The following is a 21,477-nucleotide window of genomic DNA, read 5'->3' as shown; positions in this document are numbered from 1 at the left end:
AATACATTTAAAAATAATGGAAATAGGTGGGAAAAGAAAAATATATATAAATTATTAGAAAAAGGGGGATCGGAAAGGGGGGTGGGGTTGGGGGAGAGAATTCATGATCTAAAGTTGTTGAACTCAATATTCAGTCTGGAAGGCTGTAAAGTGCCTAGTCGGAAGATGAGGTGCTGTTCCTCCAGTTTGCGTTGAGCTTCACTGGAACATTGCAGCAGGCCAAGGACGGACATGAGGGCAGGGTGGTGTGTTGAAATGGCAAGCAACAGGGAGGACTGGGTCTTGCTTACAGACTGAAGGTGTTCATAAATCTGGAATTGAAAGCTAGACTCGGTAATGAAACAATCATCTATTGTTGTAAAAACTCACCTACTTGAGAAGAAAATCTGATATTCTGGTTTATGTGTGACTTCAAACCCACAGCAATGTGGCTGACTCTGAAATGGCCTAGCAAGCCACGCAGTTGCACCAAACTGCTACAGAAAAAATCAAACCAGGTGGAATGTAGTGGTTCAAGAAGGTGGCTCAACACCACTTTCTCAAGGGAAGTTTGGGATGGGCACCAATAGCTGGCATTGTTTACAAGCCCCACACCCCATGAAAGAATAAAAAGATATCTGCATTTCTCCAATTCTGGTCTCTTGAGCATTCCCGAGTTCATTGTGCCAACCTGTCAAAGCCAGAAACTCTGGAATCCTCTCAATAAATCTCTCTGCCTCTATTTCATCCTTTAAGACATTCTTCAACACCTGCCTCCATGCCCAAATTTTTGGTCATATGCTCTAATAGCTCCTTATATCACTCACTCTTAAGTTTTGTTTGATAATGTTCCCATGGAGAACCTTAGGATGTTTTGTTACATTGAAGGTTCTATATGAATACAAGCTGTGTTGTGTTATCATTAATACCCTTGCCCAACAAAAATCTATCAATTTCAGTGGAAATTTTCAATTAACCCAGCCTCAACAGTTTTTTGGGAGAGTTCCAGATTTTCACTACCATTTGTATGAGAAAGTGCTTCTTGACAACAACCTGAACCGCCAAGATCTAATTTTAAGGTTATGCGGCCCTGTTCTTGATTCTCACCACAGGAAATAGTTTCCCTCCATCTATCCTATTAAATCCTTTAATCACCTTAAAAACCTCAATTAGATCACCCCTTAAGCTGCTATTCTCAAAGGAATACAAATCGAGCCTATGCTGTTCTGATAATCTAATCCTTTCAGCCCCAGTATCATGCCCATTAATCTATATCCTTGCCGAGGGGTCGTGCCCAGAATTGAACCCAGTACTCAAAATGGGGTCTAACCAGAGCTTTTATACGACTGTAACATAACTTCCATCCAATCCCTCTGAGATAAAGGTCAACGTTCCCATAAGCAAATCAATGTTTTAACTTTTAAAGAAAAGCCATAAATTTTGCAAGCTGTCAGTGTTCAGAGTAAATAAGTTATGTCTGGGGTGGAGAATATTTGCTTTTCCCCCGTTCGCTCTGAAAAACACAGGCGAGCAATCTTTCGGTGCGGCAGTTTTCGCAGTGTTGTTTATTGTTCACTAGATGCAATCTGTGGCCGGGCTTGGTGTTTACATTTACTCCAAACGGCGCTTTGAACGAGTGGAGCCTGGGCTTGCCTCTCTGGCGGAGCAGATACAAGTCTCAGCCTCTGGTCGAAGTGGAAATCCCACAATGAGGCACAAGCTGCAGTGAGAGGCTTGGTGCTTTTGAACCGCCTGATGCCCCTCCCCCTCTGTCAGCTCTGTGCACAACTGGTGGCTGCGGCTCGCCAGCGCTGAAGAGAGGGAAAGAAAGGGAGCAGCAAGTGGGAGAGGGGAGGAAAGGAAAGGAGAGGAAGCAGACCTGAGGGGAGTGGGTCGGTAGCCTCTGTCTCTCTCTCTCTGTGAACCGGGCCACGCTACCGAGGCGAGTCCTTTCCGCTTCACGCTGCTGTCTGACCGCAGGAAAGCTTTGGATTTAACGGACTGACTGGTGGCAGCTGGACTCCCTGAAGCTACATTGCAGCCATGTAAGAACTGTTTCTGCATTCCCACTTCATTTTTTTTTTCACCCACCCCTCTCTCTCTCTCATTGCGTTGAAGATTTCTTTTCTTGGCATCAAGTTCCCCCGAGGGTGCATTTGTAAAATGGGTGGAAATTCTGCTGTAGCGGAACGTGGTACCCTTCGGCCCTGAGGACTTCTTTTTCCATTTTCCAAGCAGAAATGTGTAAAAATGTGTGGAAAGGTATCGGGTCAGAGGAAAGAGGTTAAAATAATTCCTGGTCTTTTGAAGTGATCCCGGGGTTTGACTGGAATCTGGTTCCAGCAGATTAAATGCATTAAGCGGGGGAAACGGTGTTGCCACGAATAACAGCCAGTGTTGCATTGTTTAGATTGAAAACTTTTTTTTTTGATTTGTTTTTTTCAGGAGGGGTGGGCAGGTTCTGAATGTGGGAAAGATGGAGGCGAATTGCTGGGAATGAGATGTTGTCAGTGGATTGTGGCTTTTCGCCCTCAGATTGTCCCCAGTCTGAGCTGAGGGGAAACTGATTGTTTATGTGCTCGGCTGCCCATAGAGGGAAAGCACCAAGTGGCAGGAGGCTACAAACCTGACCCACACCCCCTTCCTACATAAACACTGTCACACCTCCCCACCCCTCCTCTCGCTTTCCTCTCCCCTCCTCTCGCTTTCCACTCCCCACCCTCTCCTCCCGCTCGCCCCTCCCCACCCTCTCCTCCCGCTCGCCCCTCCCCACCCTCTCCTCCCGCTCGCCCCTCCCCACCCTCTCCTCCCGCTCGCCCCTCCCCACCCTCTCCTCCCGCTCGCCCCTCCCCACCCTCTCCTCCCGCTCGCCCCTCCCCACCCTCTCCTCCCGCTCGCCCCTCCCCACCCTCTCCTCCCGCTCGCCCCTCCCCACCCTCTCCTCCCGCTCGCCCCTCCCCACCCTCTCCTCCCGCTCGCCCCTCCCCACCCTCTCCTCCCGCTCGCCCCTCCCCACCCTCTCCTCCCGCTCGCCCCTCCCCACCCTCTCCTCCCGCTCGCCCCTCCCCACCCTCTCCTCCCGCTCGCCCCTCCCCAGCCCCTCCTCCCGCTCGCCCCTCCTCAGCCCCTCCTCTCGCTTTCCTCTCCCCGCCCTCTCCTCTCGCTTTCCTCTCCCCGCCCTCTCCTCTCGCTTTCCTCTCCCCGCCCTCTCCTCTCGCTTTCCTCACCCCGCCCTCTCCTCCCCGCCCTTTCCTCCCGCTCGCCCCTCCCCACCCTCTCCTCCCGCTCGCCCCTCCCCACCCCTCCTCTCGCTTTCCTCTCCCCGCCTCTCGTTTTCCCCAGCCCCTCCTCCCGCTCGCCCCTCCTCACCCCTCCTCTCGCTTTCCTCTCCCCGCCCTCTCCTCTCGCTTTCCTCACCCCGCCCTCTCCTCCCGCTCTCCCCTCCCCACCCTTTCCTCCCGCTCGCCCCTCCCCACCCTTTCCTCCCGCTCGCCCCTCCTCACCCCTCCTCTCGCTTTCCTCTCCCCGCCCTCTCCTCTCGCTTTCCTCACCCCACCCTTTCCTCCCGCTCGCCCCTCCCCACCCCTCCTCTCGCTTTCCTCTCCCCGCCTCTCGTTTTCCTCACCCCACCCTCTCCTCTCGCTCTCCTCACCCCACCCTCATCCTCTCGCTCTCCCCTCCCCACCCTCATCCTCTCGCTCTCCCCTCCCCACCCTCATCCTCTCGCTCTCCCCTCCCCACCCTCATCCTCTCGCTCTCCCCTCCCCACCCTCATCCTCTCGCTCTCCCCTCCCCACCCTCATCCTCTCGCTCTCCCCTCCCCACCCTCATCCTCTCGCTCTCCCCTCCCCACCCTCATCCTCTTGCTCCCCTCTCCCCACCCTCATCCTCTCATCACGCGTTTCCCCTTCCCCTGCCCCCAGACCCTTCTTGCACTCCTACATCTCGGGACCACTTCACGTTGTACTCAAAGTCGTTATGGTTGGGAGGAAACTCTCACCCATATCCTTCTGGAGTATATAGTTGCCCCAAATGTCTAAAGAGAAATGCAGTGGATCTGGTTCATCCCGAATAGCTCCATCACACTAGATTCTGCTCTACGCTCTATTCCCATGGACGCACACAGCGGCAAACATTAACTGCAGGTGGAAGACCATCAGTTCAGGGAAGGTGCTTTTTGGACTGTCTGAAACTTTTGCTGGTCTTTCAATGCAAAGGTCTGTCCATGACGAAGTGTTACAAACTGGCAAATTCCAGAATCCAGGATGGTGTGCTGAGGGGCACACTAAAAGCATGGGGCTGCCGTTTCACGGGCTCAGTGGGAAAAAGGTAATTGTTTAAGGTCCTAACATTATAGCATACCGAGGGGCTGGACCCCTGTCGAACTTCACGGGCTGTATTTATCAGGAAATATTTAATGTAAGTGTAGATGCAATCTGCATTGTAGGTGGATCATGGCACCCTAATTTGCGCCATATGAACTGCCACTCTTGAATTGAATGTACCTTTACAAATTTTCTGAACGAGGTATATTTCTGGGAGGGAAATTGAGCTGAAGTTGGGTCCAGTGCAGCTGAAGAAACAGATTGTTGTTCAGTAGACTGTAGCCCTGGGATGGTGCCTGTTACTGGGCATAATTCTTTCCGCTGCCTGTTGCCCTGCCCTGAGTTACCACACATTATCAGACCACACCCACTGCAGTACCTAGAAATCATGGGCACCTCTGAAAGTCCGATTTAACGTTCCCCCTTGTGTAGCTTTTCCTCTTCCCTCCCCCTCCCTCTCCTGTTTCTTCATTCCTCACATGTGAATGTGGGTGCTGGGAGGCCGGTGCACTTGCCATGAATTAAAGCCTTTGGGGATTTGTAATCAAGCACATCATTCTCTGTAAAGTGGCAGCGGCTGCGCGGACTACACAATGCTGAGCTACATGTTGGGGACCGGCTGTAACTGTTTTTCCTCTTCGTGTCTGAACACTGGAGACTCAAATTGATGAACTGGCTGTGTTGCTGGTTTGTTTTGCATGCCCTGTCGTCATTCAATTGATTTTCCTACTTTATGCAACTTCATGAAAAGTACTCGTACAGACAAAGAGTAACATTTTCTAATTAAATTATAAATGCCTACAGCTTATTACTTTACAGCTAATGTTACAGTACTGAGAAGATGTTTGATAACCTAGGAAACTAGTAAAAGTTGATAGTGAACAAAAATGCTGATGTAGCCCTCAAACAAGTTGGCAACCAATTAGCTGTGAATTTACATTTGGAATGTCACTGAAGACAAGTTAATTTGTTACACCATAAAGCAAGATTAGTGGAATTCAAGATATGGCTAAGATTCCAGCACTTGTATTGCAGGACCAACATCACATACCAAAGTGCCATTTATTGCAATTTTAGAAATACAGGGGAGCTTGGCAATGATGAATAGACCTACTTTATTTTCTGGGCAAGAGGGACAAATTGATTTTTGGCACAGATACTTTTAGATGCTACTGTAATTTTGCTTATCCTGTCAAAAATGCATTTTTATCACCGGATGGTTAAAATGATACTAAGTGTACAGATTTGGTGCGATTTTATAAAGTTCAGTACCGAGCTCCCCAATCCAAGATGGGAGTTTAACCCTTAAAATAAGCTGCCTTTTGAAATTAAATCATTTACAACACACAATAAATCGATCAGTTTAAGGTGCCTAACACTTTGTAGAGTGACTCAAAATGGCAATGAATTGCAATATTAATGAGACATGATTTCCTTGCTACCTTCCTACAAGGTGGCAGCAATCATTAAAAGCATTAATACTACATGGCAAATGTGTTTTCTCCCATCCCTCCCCCTATTGCTGTATGAATTTTGACCTGGCAAACGTGTTTTCCCCACTCCCATCTCTTCTCCCCCCCATTGCTGTATGAATTTTGACCTAAAGTGTTCTGATATCAGTTCGGTGGAGGTGAATGTATTATGCTATCCATCTTTTCTTTCGACTGTGCCTATGCCAAGGACAGAACGTTGACATAATTAGTTCAATTGTGAATGTATTTTAGAACTGTATGTGTAAACCGCTTAAATTTACCTCGGATGGAATGGCTGTAAATAATACAGGAATTTTGAATAAGAATGTGTTGATTTAGATCAGGGCAGACATCACAGCTATACTCTAGCAAAGATTATTCTTGGTAAAACGTTGGTGGTTGAGATGTGCACAATGTTGACAACCTTTGGCTTCTATCAATGTGACCTAGTGATCGATCAACAGGAAGCTTATTTCTAAGGGACCAATTATTTGCTAGCCCCTTCTCATACTGATTTTACTGGTGTCCAACATTACTCTAATTAGAATTATAGAGGATATGGAGGAATCAACCAACTATTCTATATAGAGGAAACAACCAACTATTCTACATATTATTCTGAGAAAGTTCTGATTGGTCTAATAAAGCCTGAGGCGCTCTCAGAACTTGACATTTTAATTTTAAAGCATTTTTTAAAATTAGCTAAGTAATCAGTACTGCTTGACTTGGTAAAGTTGCCATATTAACCAGTTTAAGGACAAGATTGTAAACCCAAAGCAACCCTAAAAATGTGTAAATGAATTATTTTTTAACATGAATTAGGAAAATTTGTCTAGATAGGGTTTGTATCTTTGTCAGCTACACCTCGAAATACACTGCCTGTCAGCTCCTTGGTTTCCGTAACCAGTTTTTAAAAAATGTCAGTAACCTCTTTGCTCACTTGCCGACCCACAGTTGTCCACCTGGCACTATCACCAGGTGAGAAAGAGAAAAAGGCAACTATTTTTTTAAAGGGACACAAGTTCAGTCTTGCAGTGTGTGATCCATGAGCTGCAGTGAGTAATTTGGATGTGGAGTGCAGATCTTGCAGTTTAATGCAGGTAGCTTGAATCCAGCTTTGTGCAGGCTTTTGAAGTGCCAAAGCGGACATGGAATCCAAACGCTGGTGTAAATGATGAATAGTTGGCATGTCTGAGCTGGCTATCCAAAATTTATTGACGCATTTTGGAGCCAGCTGTGAAGCCGGTTTAATTTACCAACACCGTAGTACATTTGTTTAGCCTTCCTTTTTGGTGATTAGGAGAATACTTTAGTTCTGTGTTGACAGTATCTATCTTACAGGTTAAGTAGTAGATAAACCCCACCTCCCCTACAACCTTAGCTATAAACCAAATAGCCAAATCATGTTTCGGGTCTCTGGTTTCATTCCATGCAGTCTGACTTGCATCTTCGGCAGCATCGGTGGAGAAGAAATCAGTAAACGTTTCGAGCCTTCACTGCCCTTCGGCAGAACTGAAGCATACTATGTTTCAGTTCTGCCGAAGGGCCGTGAAGGCTCGAAACGTTAACTGATTTCTTCTCCACCGATGCTGCCAGACCTGCTGAGTTTTTCCAGGTAATTCTGTTTTTGTTTTGGATTTCCAGCATCCGCAGTAGCTTTTAGCTTTTTGTTTTTATCTCTGACTTGCATCTTATCTGGAGTTGCTGTTGTCAAAATATTGCAGGAAAATTGGGAGATTTAGAAATTATGTTGTGTCATTTAAATACTGCTTGATTTTCTGACATGTTTCTGGAGTATTAGCTAAAAGGACTGCGCAAGTCAGATAGCTGGCTGTCGCACAGTCTGTTGTCTGCAGTTAGGATACTTTTCCACTAAGCCTATCAAAAGCTTGCAGTAAATCTTTTGCTGGTCAATACTATTTATTGGTCCTCCGCCATTTCCGCCAACTGCAGCATGATGCCTCCACTAAACACATCTTCCCTTCACCCCCCAACTGTCAGCATTCTGTCGGGACCATTCCCTCTTGGACATTCTGGTCCACTCCTCCATCACCCCCAACACCTCAACCCCCTCCCACGGCACCTTCCCATGCAATTGCAGAAGGTGCATCACCTGCCCCTTTACTTCCCCCCTCCTCACTGTCCAAGGGCCCAAACATCGCTGCTTCACTTGCACTTCCCTCAATTTAGTCCACTGAATTCACTGCTCCCAATGCGGTCTCCTCTACATTGGAGAGACCAAACGCAGACTGGGCGACCACTTTGCAGAACACGTTTGGTCTGTCCACAAGCATGACCCAGACCTTCCTGTCGCTTGCCATTTCAACACACCACCCAGCTCTCGTGTCCACATGTCCATCCTTGGCCTCCTGCAATGTTCCAGTGAAGCTCAACGTAAACTGGAGGAACAGCACCTCATCTTCCAATTAGGCACTTTACAGCCTTCCGGACTTAACATTGAGTTCAACAACTTCAGACCATGAACTCTCTCCTCCATCCTCACCCCGTTTTGATCCCCCTTTTTTTTCCAAATATTTATAAATTTTTATATATATTTTTTTCCCAACCTATTATTATTATTATTAATAATTTATTTCCATTTTTATTCATTGTTTATCCCCACCTTTTAGCCTATTTCAATCTTTTTTCCCACACCGTCCCCTCCCCAACCCCACCCCCACTAAGGCCATCTGTCTCCTGCTCATTCTGCTTTCTACTCTTAATGTCACCATTAGCACCTTCTTTAGCCAGTATCACCACCATCGACCTTTTGTTTATGACATCTTTCGCAATCTCTCCTTTGCCTCCACCTATCACTGGCCTTCTATTCAGCTTCGCCTATCAACCCCCTTAAACAGTATTATATTTCACCATATTTTTATTTCACTTTAGTTCTGAAGAAGAGTCATATGGACTTGAAATGTTAACTGTTGCCCTTCTCTCCACAGATGCTGTCAGACCTGCTGAGTTTTTCCAGCACTTTTTGTTTTTGTTTCATATTTCCAGCATCCGCAGTATTTTGCTTTATCTATTTATTGGTGTACCCTCTTCTAAAACATGTTTCATTAAAGTACTTCTGATATTATCCAACAATACAGTAACTGATGGCCAATGATGAGAGAGCCACAGCCACAATTTAAGAATGCTTGGGCTGAGGTGTATTCTAATCTTATTGTTTGGATGCAATTTAACATCTTCAATTGAAAACATTAAGTTGCAACAGTTTGTTCTGAGACCATTTCAGATTGCAGATCATTTTTCAGAATAATGAACTCTAAGCTTTGTGGTGCATTCCAACAGACCTAAATAATTGAAAAACTGATAAATATTTTCACCTGCAGTTTAATTCTGAGAGTAAGTTACAGCTTGTAGTAGTGGTGAGACGGTCTGCACAGCATATACTATGAAAAGATGGTGATACAATACTGCTAGGGGAGACCCCTGTAAATTGAACTGGTGGGTGTAAATAGTACTGTTATTACTTTTTGATGCTTCACTATTTTCAATAGATGTTTAACAGTAAGGTTGACATGCACTTTTAAACCCATCTATTATGGATTTGCTGATGGGCATTTAGACCTCTGGTTATGCATTATGAAATTTGGCCTGCATTATCAGAAATAGTGTTGTCAAAGCAGCTCAGGAGTGGTATTGCCAAAATAGTGCAGTGAAATTGGAGACCAAGAAATTATAACATTTCATTTTATCATAACATAACTTTTGGTCTATGATCTATAATTTTCCTGAGAGCTGTTAAATTGTGTGTGTGTTCTTGTTAAAGGAGTGGTTGGTTAGTGGCTAATGTGATCCATTTGAAAATGGTAGACCAGTAGTGGTTGTAGTACTGGTGAATTCCAGTCAGTATGTGCAAGTGAAAAGAAAACCCCCTTTTTAATGAAGACTGATTCTGACAGGATTGTTACCTGGGCCACATGCCAATTGGCATAGGGTCAAGCAAATTAGAAAATTAAACCTTTGGCTCAAAGAGTGGTATGAGAAGAATGGATTTCAACTCATGGGGCACTAGCACCAGCATAGAGGGGAAAAAAACGAAGAAGTTCTCTTGGGATGGGCTCCACTTAAACCAGGCTGGGATCAGCGTCCTGGTGAATTGTATGAGTAGGGCGGTGATAGGGGGAGGAGTTGATGAAGGGAGGTTTAGAGAAGAAAGTCAAGACAATACAGCGGTGTAACAATTTGGGTAAAGACAAACAGAGTGGGACAGAAAGGGGTAAAGAATTTAATGGTAATAATGCATCAACAAATAAGGCCCATGCAAAGAACCACATCAGGCTTGAGCACCCCCTTTAGACTTCTGAAGACTTTTATTGAGGTTTGCACTCTGGAGTTAGGCATGAAAGATTTGCTGTGACCATTTGATGACATCACTGCAGACATTAAGCTATGGCAGTATATAAAAGAAGGACTGGGTTGTATCTCATTGATGTGGGCTCCCACCGTTGCCTCTCTGCTACCATTTTTGGGTGTTATTTCAGAGCAGTGCTCCCAGACCACAGACTTCACTAGTGTTGTGCACAATTGTATAAAATCGACAAACAAAATCCCATTTTTAAAATGAGAGCAAATTCTAACCTTAGAGTCATAGATCTGTGTGCATGTAAATCTTCAAGGAAATACTCAGCACTGAGCACTGCCGTTAAATGTGTTTTAAGTGTGTTTTAATTTTGCAGGCAGAGAGGAATTCATTAGGCTGGTTGAAAAAAAGAGTTGAGCTCCCTTTTGCTACCATTGGATATCTCTGGCTTGCATTGTAAAGTTACTGGTAGGCACAGTCTGCTGCACCTAGTGACAGGAAATCAGTGTTCTGCTTAATGTTTTTTCACTGGCAATTTTGAAATGGATCAGAGGATCGTATTGTTTGCATTGCTTTATGGGGAAGCTGTTCTGAACATGCCAAAATTGCAATTTGCACCATGCCCCTTTTAATGATGTCAGAGATAATTACAGATTTTGCTTTGAGACTTGTGGTATGTTGAAAATTGGGTGTAGTTATAGGATGGTGTTGCTCGTGCCCTGTGTGTCAAGTTTAACACTTCTCATTCGATGTAGCCAGCATTTACCATTCAGTGTGTAGGTTATCATAAAGTAAATTGCAGGTGTGCACGTGTTGCTTAAACAGTATTGTTTTTGTTAACTGCTTGCCATGTGTTTTTGTTCACATGAGGTCATTTTGATTGCTTTGGTTACCTCCTGCTAGCCTGAGCTGGGCCTCAGTAATGGGGGGGAGGGGGTGGGGGGTGGTGTACCTATAGAGGACAAAATGAATGACTTGCATTTAGAGCCTTTGACTACCTCAACATCCCTAAGATCCCTAAGTACTATTTGAGCTGCATTCACTGGCTGCCATGTTCCCACATTATAACAATGCTGTTTGTGGGACCTTCCTGTGCACACAATGGGATAATGATCAGAAAATCTGTTTTGGTCATGTTGGCTGAGGGATAAATATTGGAGAAACCTGCTATTATTTGAAATAAAGCCATGGGATATTTATTTTATATCCACCTAAACGGGCATACGGGGCCTGAGTTTAAAGCCTCACCTAAAAAGCTGTACTGGGGTTTCGGGCTAGATGTTGTGCTCGGGTTTCTAGAATGGAACTTGAGCCCACAGGTTCTGACTCTGAGGTGAGAGTGCTACCACGGAGCTACAGCTGACATTTGAATAGTGTAGAATTGTAAGAAATATTTCTATCCCCGCCATGTCACAAGCTGTCACGTGGGTGGGCCAAGCTGACTGAATTGCAGCGATTAATCTTCAACATCAGCTTTGCAAACTTCTGATTTTTAGGTGGGTGTTTGGTGATGAGGCGATAAAAGGATTTTTTTGAACTCTTTCCACACTCATAGCTTTCTTCTCAGATCTACCCTAATTGATGAGTACCATATGTACACAATAGAAAGCCGCATTCACATTGGATTCTGTGGCACTCGATGCAGTTTCTCAAGTATTTTACTCCAAGCTCTGATTAACTCAAGTTTGTGTGCTGATTGATGTTGGATTACCCCACGTCCTACAAATTGTATTTTGGGGAGAGAAAGTGACAAAATATTTAAGATGGTCCTTTTTGTTTTAACTGCAGCAAAATGTAGTAGAACAATCATATTTAGATAGCTCTTTATCCCACTCAATGGTTGAAGTGCTGTGACAGTTATTAAGCTAAACAAAAGCATCCTTTTCCCCATGTACTATGTTTTTAAGTGTTCTACACCTCAATTTTTAAAAAAAATTGCTTTACCATGTTTTTCCACCACGCATGATTTCGAGTGGATGGAATTGCTGCTTGCAATGTTCAGCGATCAAATTGAACATCTTGTGTACATATCTACGAAATGTGCCTTGAAATAATAAGGGTAAATTGCCTATGGGTATAGGTTTACCATGTTAGAAGACTATCTTTAAATGTTTTGAATGGTACAGTTTTTGAAGTGTGGAATTGACTGAGAGAGACTGGTTAAGATGTATATTATAGGAGCCGAACTGCCAGTATATTGAAAATGTCAATCAATATTTTTTAAAGAAACAGGAATAAAGGGTGATCTAATTGAGGGGTTTAAGAAGATAAGGATTTGATGGGGTAGATAATTTTGGTAGGGGAGTCTAGAACAAAGGATCATAACTTTAAAGATTTAGGGCTTGCCAGACCGAAGCCAGTGTTTTTTTAGTACCCACTCCAAACTCTTTCCTAGTTAACAACTCCATCACTGTCCTTGGTAACAGTCTGAGATTAAGCCATTCTGTTTACAACCTCAGTGCCACGTTTGATCCTGTGTTGAGCGTCTGACCTCATTCCTGCTATCACTAAGCCTATTTCCACTACATCTACTGAAATCCTCATACATGCCTTTGTTTCCCCTAGACTTGATTATTCCAATACACTCTTGGCTGGTCTCCCACATTCTACCCTCTGTAAACTCGAAGTCATTCTAAACCTTTGCTTCCTGTCTTAACTTGCAGCAAGCCCTGTTTCCCCCATCACCTCTGTGCTTGCTGACCTACATTGGCACTCAGTCAAGTAATATCTTGATTTTAAAATTCTCATCCTCATTTTCAAATTCCTCCAGGACCTTGCCCTTCATTTCTAATCTCCTCCAGCCCCACAACCCTCTGAGATATCTGTGCTCCTCTAATTCTGCTCTCTTGTGCATCTCCAGTTACAATTGTTCTACTGTTGATGGCTGTGCCATCAGTTGTCTAGGAACTCTGGAATTCCTTCCCTACACCTCTTCACCTTGCTTTCCTTCTTTAAAACATTCCTTAAAACCTACCGCTTTGACCAGGCTTCTGGTCATCTGACCTAATATCTCCTTATGTGGCTTCGTGTCATGTTTTATAATACTCCTGTGAAGCACTTTGGGATGTTTCATTACATTAAAGGCACTATATAAATATATGTTGTTGTTGTCCACCGATGAGGGGAATTGGAAATCTGGTACTCTATCCCACAAAAAGCTGTTGAGGCTTGGATCAATTGAAAATTTCAAAACTGAGATTGATGGATTCTTGTTCGGCAAAGTTATTAAGGGATTTGCAACCGAGGTTGGTACATGGTGTTAAAATACAGATCAACCATGTCCTAAATGAATGATAATAGGCTTAAGGGACTGAATGGCCCACTCCTGCTCCTATATTCCTAAGTGTCTTGTGTGCCATACTGTGTCAACAGTGGTTCAAACAAAAACTCTTCTAGCCTCTCAGGTGGATGTAAAAGATCCCACAGCACTATTTTGAAGAAGAGTGGGTGAGTTATTCCCAGTATCATGGCCAATATTTATCCCTCAATCAGAATTAGGAAAACGGATTATCTGGTTATTATCACATCGCTGTTTGTGGGAGCTTGCTGTGCATAAATTAGCTGCCGCAGTTTCTACATTATAACAGCAACTACACTTCAAAAGTACTTTAATGGCTGTAAAGTGCTTTGGGACATCCTGTGATCATGAAAGGCATGATATAAATGCATGTCTTTTTGGATCATTTCAGTACTCCCTGTTGTGATCTCCTCCTCATTTCCCCTCCCCCATTGCGGAAAGGGGAGTTGCCCAAATATGTGCCTTTTTGTGCCAATGAGAGAGGCCAGCCTGCAGGAAACACTGATTTTAAAATATTCTTTCATGGGACGTGGGCATCGCTGGCTTGGCCATCCCTATTGCCCATCCCTAATTGCTCTTAAGGAAATTAGGGATGACTAATAAATGCTGGCCTAGCCAGCGATGCCCAAAGTCCATGAAACAATTGAAAAAAAATTCTTCCTCTCTTCACTCAAACACTTATCTAATCAGGAGGTTGGGCAATGTATCATTGTGTGCCTGCAGAGGTGACTCATGTTGAGTGTTAGAACATTTAAACAAACAAAGTAGATATTGGAAGGCTTGGTTGTGGATCTAATGATGGCCGTTTCACTTTGTTTGGTTTCGGTATTAGTGACACTTGTAGGATAATAAAATAATAAAAACTAATTTACAGTGTTTTCATGATTCCCACCCCATTCCCACAAAGTGCAATTGTGTGCTGCAAAGTAGTCGAATTTAGAGATGGGAACATTTTTTACATTTTTGTCTGTGCTGAAAGTGGTAAATTGCATAGAAAATTGTCACTTGCGCATTGTTTGCTGTCTCACTTCTTTTTGATATGATTTGTGCAGGACACCAGATTAAAATGAAAACAAAAGCGCTTCAGAAAATAAACTGATGATTAATGTGTGAATGCAAATAACTTTGCAATCTATACACACGTAGAGGATTTCTGGCCATGTATACAATGACTCTTGCTAAATGGTGAATTGGAAAAGCACAGGGTTACATTAATGGCACAACGTCCATTTAATGGTGGTGATTTACTTTTTACGCTAGATGGATAGATAATTGGGCAATTTATAACAAAATCAAGATGGTCTTTTGCGTGTGTAATGAAATTTGTTATCCATATACAATTACATAGAATCACAATTGTTATAGCACAGAAGGAGGCCATTTGGCCCATTTGTGTCTGCACTGGCTCTCCGAATGAGCAATTCACCTAGTGCCATGTTCTCACCTTCTCCCTGTAACATATTTGGCAAATCTAAATTGTCCATAATTTTAAACACGTCACTGCACTGTAACAATGTTTCATGTGGCCTCCTCAAAAAACTCTTAAAAGTGGCGAGACTTGGAAATCTCCATATGCAGCAAGGGAATCTGTTCAATGACTTTGAGGCCACTGAACTGAGCAAGCTGTGCTTCTTGCGTGATGCCTTGGGTTCCTTTGAAAAATGGGAAAGGAGGCAAACTGACCAGGGATTTGTACAAAATGCACCTTTTTATAAGTGGTACAGGTGTATTTTTGTACCTAAATCTGTGCTAGGACTATTTTAAATCTATAGTTGCAACCAACTGATTTTGAAACAACTAACTTAGTTTTTGATTTCACTTTGCTGTGTGGTATCTCTGTGCAGAAGGTTCTCTGCACTTCACTTCTTATGAAGCTGCTCAATTTCTCTTGTATGCAGATGTTGGATTCCAAATTTGCTTATGATGTTAGCACACTAATCCATGGATATTAATCGAAAAAAAGATCTGACTTGGCTTTGTGATAATTCTTCACTATTTCTGGTGATCACAGAAACCAAAGGTCTTTGAAACAAAAATCGAATTACCTGGAAAAACTCAGCAGGTCTGGCAGCATCGGTGGAGAAGAAAAGAGTCGACGTTTCGGGTCCACACGACCCTTCAACAGAACTGAAGTATAGTTAGGAGAGGGGTGAAATATAAGCTAGTTTAAGGTGGGGGGCGGGGGGTGAGAAGTTGAGGGTGGGGTGGTTGTAGGGACAAGCAAGCAGTGATAGGAGCAGAGAATCAAAAGATGTCACAGACAAAAGGATCAAAGAGGTGTTGAAGGTGGTGATATTATCTAAGAAAAGTGCTAATTAAGAATGGATGGCAGGACACTCAAGGTACAGCTCTAGTGGGGGTGGGGTGGAAAGATTGACAAGGTATTAGTTGTAGATGTAAAAATAATGGAAATAGGTGGGAAAAGAAAAATCTATATAAATTATTGAAAACAAAAAAAAACAAAAGGGAGGGGGAGGAAACGGGGTGGGGATGGGGGGAGGGGGAGTTTAAGATCTAAAGTTGTTGAATTCAATATTCAGCCCGGAAGGCTGTAAAGTGCCTAGTTGGAAGATGAGGTGCTGTTCCTCCAGTTTGCGTTGGGCTTCACTGGAACAATGCAGCAAGCCAAGGACAGACATGTGAGCAAGAGAGCAGGGTGGAGTGTTAAAATGGGAAGCGACAGGGAGGTTTGGGTCTTTCTTGTGGACAGACCAATCTTCCAATCCCAGCCCCAGCCGCGTATTCACTATACCCCCTGACCTTCCCCTCTCCGATGCTGAACGTTCAGTGCTCAGCAAAGGACTTAGTTTCATACCCTTACGCCCTCATCTCAATGAATTTCAGGCTCGGCACGATGCTGAACTCTTCTTCCGCCGTCTTCGTCTCCGTGCTCACTTCTTTGGGCAGGAGTCCTCTCCCCGCTCAACGGATCCTTTTACCCACCTCCAATATTCTCCCTCCACCTGGACCCCTCCCTCTAGATTCTTACCTTCTCTTGATCTTTTCATTGAGAACTGTCGGCGTGACATTAGCCGTCTCAATTTCTCTGCTCCTCTCACCCATTCTAATCTGTGTCTCTCTGAACTTACTGCACTCCGTTCTCTCAGGTCCAACCCCAACATTGTCATCAAACCCGCTGACAAGGGTGGTGCTGTTGTTGTCTGGCGCACTGACCTCTACCTCGCGGAGGCTGAGCGTCAACTCGCAGTCACTTCCTCCTACCTCTCCCTGGACCATGACCCCACCACGGAACATCAAGCCATTGTTTCCAGGACTGTCACTGACCTCATCTCCTCTGGAGATCTTCCTCCCACAGCTTCCAACCTGATAGTCGCCCAACCTCGGACGGCCCGCTTCTACCTCCTACCCAAAATCCACAAACGGAACTGTCCTGGCAGACCAATCGTGTCAGCCTGTTCCTGCCCCACGGAACTCATGTCTCGTTATCTTGACTCCCTTCTCTCTCCCCTTGTCCAGTCCCTTCCCACCTACATCCGTGATTCCTCTGACACCTTGCGTCACATCAACAATTTCCAGTTCCCTGGCCCCAACCGCTTCCTCTTCACCATGGATGTCCAATCCCTCTACACCTCCATCCCCCACCAGGATGGTCTGAGGGCCCTTAGCTTCTTCCTTGAACAGAGGCCCGAACAATCCCCATCCAACACTGCTCTCCTCCGTCTGGCTGAACTTGTTCTCACACTGAACAATTTCTCCTTTAACTCCTCTCACTTCCTCCAAATAAAAGGTGTGGCTATGGATACCCGCATGGGCCCCAGCTATGCCTGTCTCTTTATGGGGTATGTGGAACATTCCTTGTTCCAGTCCTACTCCGGCCCCCTCCCACAACTCTTTCTCCGGTACATCGATGATTACTTCGGTGCTGCTTCATGCTCTCGTCAGGACCTGGAAAAATTTATTAATTTTGCTTCCAATTTCCACCCCTCCATCATTTTCACATGGTCCGTCTCTGACACTTCTCTTCCCTTCCTTGACCTCTCTGTCTCAATTTCTGATGATAGACTGTCCACCAATATCCATTACAAGCCTACCGACTCCCACAGCTACCTCGACTACAGCTCCTCACACCCCGCTTCCTGTAAGGACTCCATCCCATTCTCTCACTTCCTTCGCCTCCGTTGCATCTGTTCTGATGACGCTACCTTCAAAAACAGTTCCTCTGACATGTCCTCCTTCTTCCTTAACCGAGGTTTTCCACCCACGGTGGTTAACAGGGCCCTCAACCGTGTCTGGCCCATATCCCGCGCATCCGCCCTCACGCCCTCTCCTCCCTCCCAGAAACATGATAGGGTCCCCCTTGTCCTCACTTATCACCCCACCAGCCTCCGCATTCAAAGGATCATCCTCCGCCATTTCCGCCAACTCCAGCATGATGCCAGCACCAAACACATCTTCCCTTCACCCCCCCTGATGGCATTCCATAGGGATCGTTCCCTCCGGGACGCCCTGGTCCATTCCTCCATCACCCCCTACTCCTCAACCCCCACCTATGGCACCTCCCCATGCCCATGCAGAAGATGCAACACCTGCCCCTTCACTTCCTCTCTCCTCACCGTCCAAGGGCCCAAACACTCCTTTCAAGTGAAGCAGCATTTCACTTGCATTTCCCCTAACTTAGTCTACTGCATTCGTTGCTCCCAATGCAGTCTCCTCTACATTGGAGAGACCAAACGCAAACTGGGCGACCGCTTTGCAGAACACCTGCGGTCTGTCCGCAGGAAAGACCCAAACCTCCCTGTCGCTTCCCATTTTAACACTCCACCCTGCTCTCTTGCCCACATGTCTGTCCTTGGCTTGCTGCATTGTTCCAGTGATGCCCAACGCAAACTGGAGGAACAGCACCTCATCTTCCAATTAGGCACTTTACAGCCTTCCGGGCTGAATACTGAATTCAACAACTTTAGATCTTAAACTCCCCCTCCCCCCATCCCCACCCCGTTTCCTCCCCCTCCCTTTTGTTTTTTTTTGTTTTCAATAATTTATATAGATTTTTCTTTTCCCACCTATTTCCATTATTTTTAAATCTACAACTAATACCTTGTCAATCTTTCCACCCCACCCCCACTAGAGCTGTACCTTGAGTGTCCTGCCATCCATTCTTAATTAGCACTTTTCTTAGATAATATCACCACCTTCAACACCTCTTTGATCCTTTTGTCTGTGACATCTTTTGATTATCTGCTCCTATCACTGCTTGCTTGTCCCTACAACCACCCCACCCTCAACTTCTCACCACCCGCCCCCCCACCTTAAACCAGCTTATATTTCACCCCTCTCCTAACTATACTTCAGTTCTGTTGAAGGGTCGTGTGGACCCGAAATGTCAACTCTTTTCTTCTCCACCGATGCTGCCAGACCTGCTGAGTTTTTCCAGGTAATTCGATTTTTGTTTTGGATTTCCAGCATCCGCAGTAGTTTTTTGTTTTTATCTAAGGGTCTTTGAAATAGTGTTTACAATTGCTAATTGATGAAGCTCGCAGTTCTAATTTCTTTGTTTCCTTGTGCTATGCCAGGCAAACAGTGAATGGCTCACTCCCTTAAACCTTTGAAGATCACTCACATTTAAGGACTTATTCAGCATGGTTGTGCTGCAGAAGTGGAGCTCTATTGGACATGAGTGAATTGGAGTTTGTGTTTTAACACCATAGTACCGTTTAGTTATCCAATCCATGCTCCTGTTCAACAAGGTTCTGCTCTACGAGTGCAACCTTGCTGAATCTGTCCTTTTAATTTTGATTGCAATTTCTTTTCATGGACAACTATTACTTTCACTGCCATAGGTGGCCAGTGAAGAGGGGCATTATTTGAGGAGTCACCTGCCCCCTTGCAACCCCACTTTTACATCCGAAGTAGGAGCAGAAGTAGGCCATTCGGCCCCTTAAGCCTGTTCTGCCATTCAATAAGATCATGGCTGATCTGTTTGTGTTTCGAGTTCTACATTCCCATCTACCCCGATAACCTTTGATTCCCTTGCTTAACAAGAAGCTATCTACCTCTGCCTTAATAATATTCAATGACCCTGCCTCCAACGCCTTTTGAGGCAGAGAGTTCCAAAGTCGCACAATCCTCTGAGAGAAAATCTCCATCCTATAAGGGCAGCCCATAATTTCAACACAGTGCCCCTCTCATTCTGGACTCACCCACAAGAGGAAACATCCTTTCCGTGTCCTTGTCAAGACCATTCAGGGTCTTATATACTTCAATCAAGTCACCCCTCCTAAGCTCCAGTGGAAACAAGCCCAGCTTGTCCAGCCTATTCTCATAAAACAACCCACTCATTCCAGGTATCAATCTAGTAAACCTCCTCTGAATCGCCTCTGATGCATTTACAACCTTGCTTAAATAAGGAGACCAAAACTGCATACAGTATTCAAGATGTGGCCTCACCAAGGCCCTGTATAACTGAAGCATAACATCCTTACTTTTACATAAAAGCAAAAAACTGCGGATGCTGGAAATCCAAAACAAAAACAAAAATACCTGGGAAAACTCAGCAGGTCTGACAGCATCTGCGGAGAGGAACACAGTTAACGTTTCGAGTCCGTATGACTCTTCAACAGAACTAAGGAAAAATAGAAAAGAGGTGAAATATAAGCTGGTTTAAGGGGGGTGGGACAAGTAGAGCTGGATAGAGGGCCAGTGATAGGTGGAGATAACCAAAAGATGTCATAGACAAAAGGACAAAGAGGTGTTGAAGCTGGTGATATTATCTAAGGAATGTGATAATAAAGGTACAGATAGCCCTAGTAGGGGTGGGGTGGGGGGGAAGGGATCAAAATAGGCTAAAAGGAAAAGATAAAACAATGGATGGAAATACATTTAAAAATAATGGAAATACGTGGGAAAAGAAAAATCTATATAAATTATTGGGGAAAAGGGGGATTGGAAAGGGGGTGGGGATGGAGGAGAGAGTTCATGATCTAAAATTGTTGAACTCGATATTCAGTCCGGAAGGCTGTAAAGTGCCTAGTCGGAAGATGAGGTGCTGTTCCTCCAGTTTGCGTTGAGCTTCACTGGAACAATGCAGCAGGCCAAGGACGAACATGTGGGTATGTGAGCAGTTGAAATGGCAAGCGACAGGGAGGTCTGGGTCATGCTTGCGGACAGACCGAAGGTGTTCCGCAAAGCGGTCACGCTGTCTGCGTTTGGTCTCTCCAATGTAGAGGAAACTGCATTGGGAGCAGCGAATGCAGTAGACTAAATTGAGGGAAGTGCAAGTGAAATGCTGCTTCACTTGAAAGGAGTGTTTGGGCCCTTGGACGGTGAGGAGAGGGGAAGTAAAGGGGCAGGTGTTACACCTTCTGCGGTTGCATGGGAAGGTGCCGTGGGAGGGGGTTGAGGTGTAGGGGGTGATGGAGGAGTGGACCAGGGTGTCCTGGAGGGAATGATCCCTGCGGAATGCCGCCGGGGGGGTGAAGGGAAGATGTGTTTGATGGTGGCATCATGCTGGAGTTGGCAGAAATGGCGGAGGATGATCCTTTGAATGCGGAGGCTGGTGGGGTGATAAGCGAGGACAAGGGGGACCCTATCATGGTTCTGGGAGGGAGAGGAAGGTGTGAGGGCAGATGCTTGGGTGATGGTCCGGACACGGTTGAGGGCCCTGTCAACCACCGTGGGTGGAAAACCTCAGTTAAGGAAGAAGGAAGACATGTCAGAGGAACTGTTTTTGAAAGTGGCAACATCAGAACCGATGCGACGGAGGCAAATAAATTGAGAGAATGGGATGGAGTCCTTACAGGAAGTGGGGTGTGAGGAGCTGTAGTCGAAGTAGCTGTGGGAGTCGGTAGGCCTTACTTTTACATTCAGTTCCTCTTGTAATCTAGGATAGCATTCCATTAACCTCCTTGATTATATTCTGTACCCGCATACTAACTTTTTGTGACCATGCACGAGAACACCTAGATCATTAGGTGGTTGAAGTTAGTTCCTTGCTGTGAGGCTATACTGGTTACTGACCACTTTAAACGAGAATAACATTCTCATATTGAGTCTTTATACTTTGCTGTTGAAATGCAGCTGTCTTTGTCTTGAAAGAACTTGCCTCTGTATATGTGTTGAGTGAATCTA

General features: G+C 45.1%; 1 protein-coding gene across 2 annotated transcripts in view; it reads left to right on the top strand.

Moving 5' to 3' along the window:
* The first annotated feature begins 1,733 nt into the window (after positions 1 to 1,733).
* ripor1 (RHO family interacting cell polarization regulator 1) overlaps positions 1,734 to 21,477 on the top strand; it is a 207,758-nt gene continuing 188,014 nt past the window's right edge. The window contains exon 1 of one of the 2 annotated variants that reach the window (XM_078544186.1): positions 1,734 to 2,024. The gene's annotated coding sequence lies outside the window, so the exon portion shown is untranslated. The remainder of the gene's footprint in view (positions 2,025 to 21,477) is intronic. The other variant, XM_078544184.1, reaches the window with a different exon arrangement.

Source organism: Cetorhinus maximus, chromosome 6, assembly GCF_964194155.1.
Source record: "Cetorhinus maximus chromosome 6, sCetMax3.hap1.1, whole genome shotgun sequence".
Classification (NCBI taxonomy): Eukaryota; Metazoa; Chordata; class Chondrichthyes; order Lamniformes; family Cetorhinidae; genus Cetorhinus; species Cetorhinus maximus.
The sequence above is the reverse complement of the archived record's forward strand: the minus strand, read 5'-3'. Positions and strand labels throughout refer to the sequence as shown.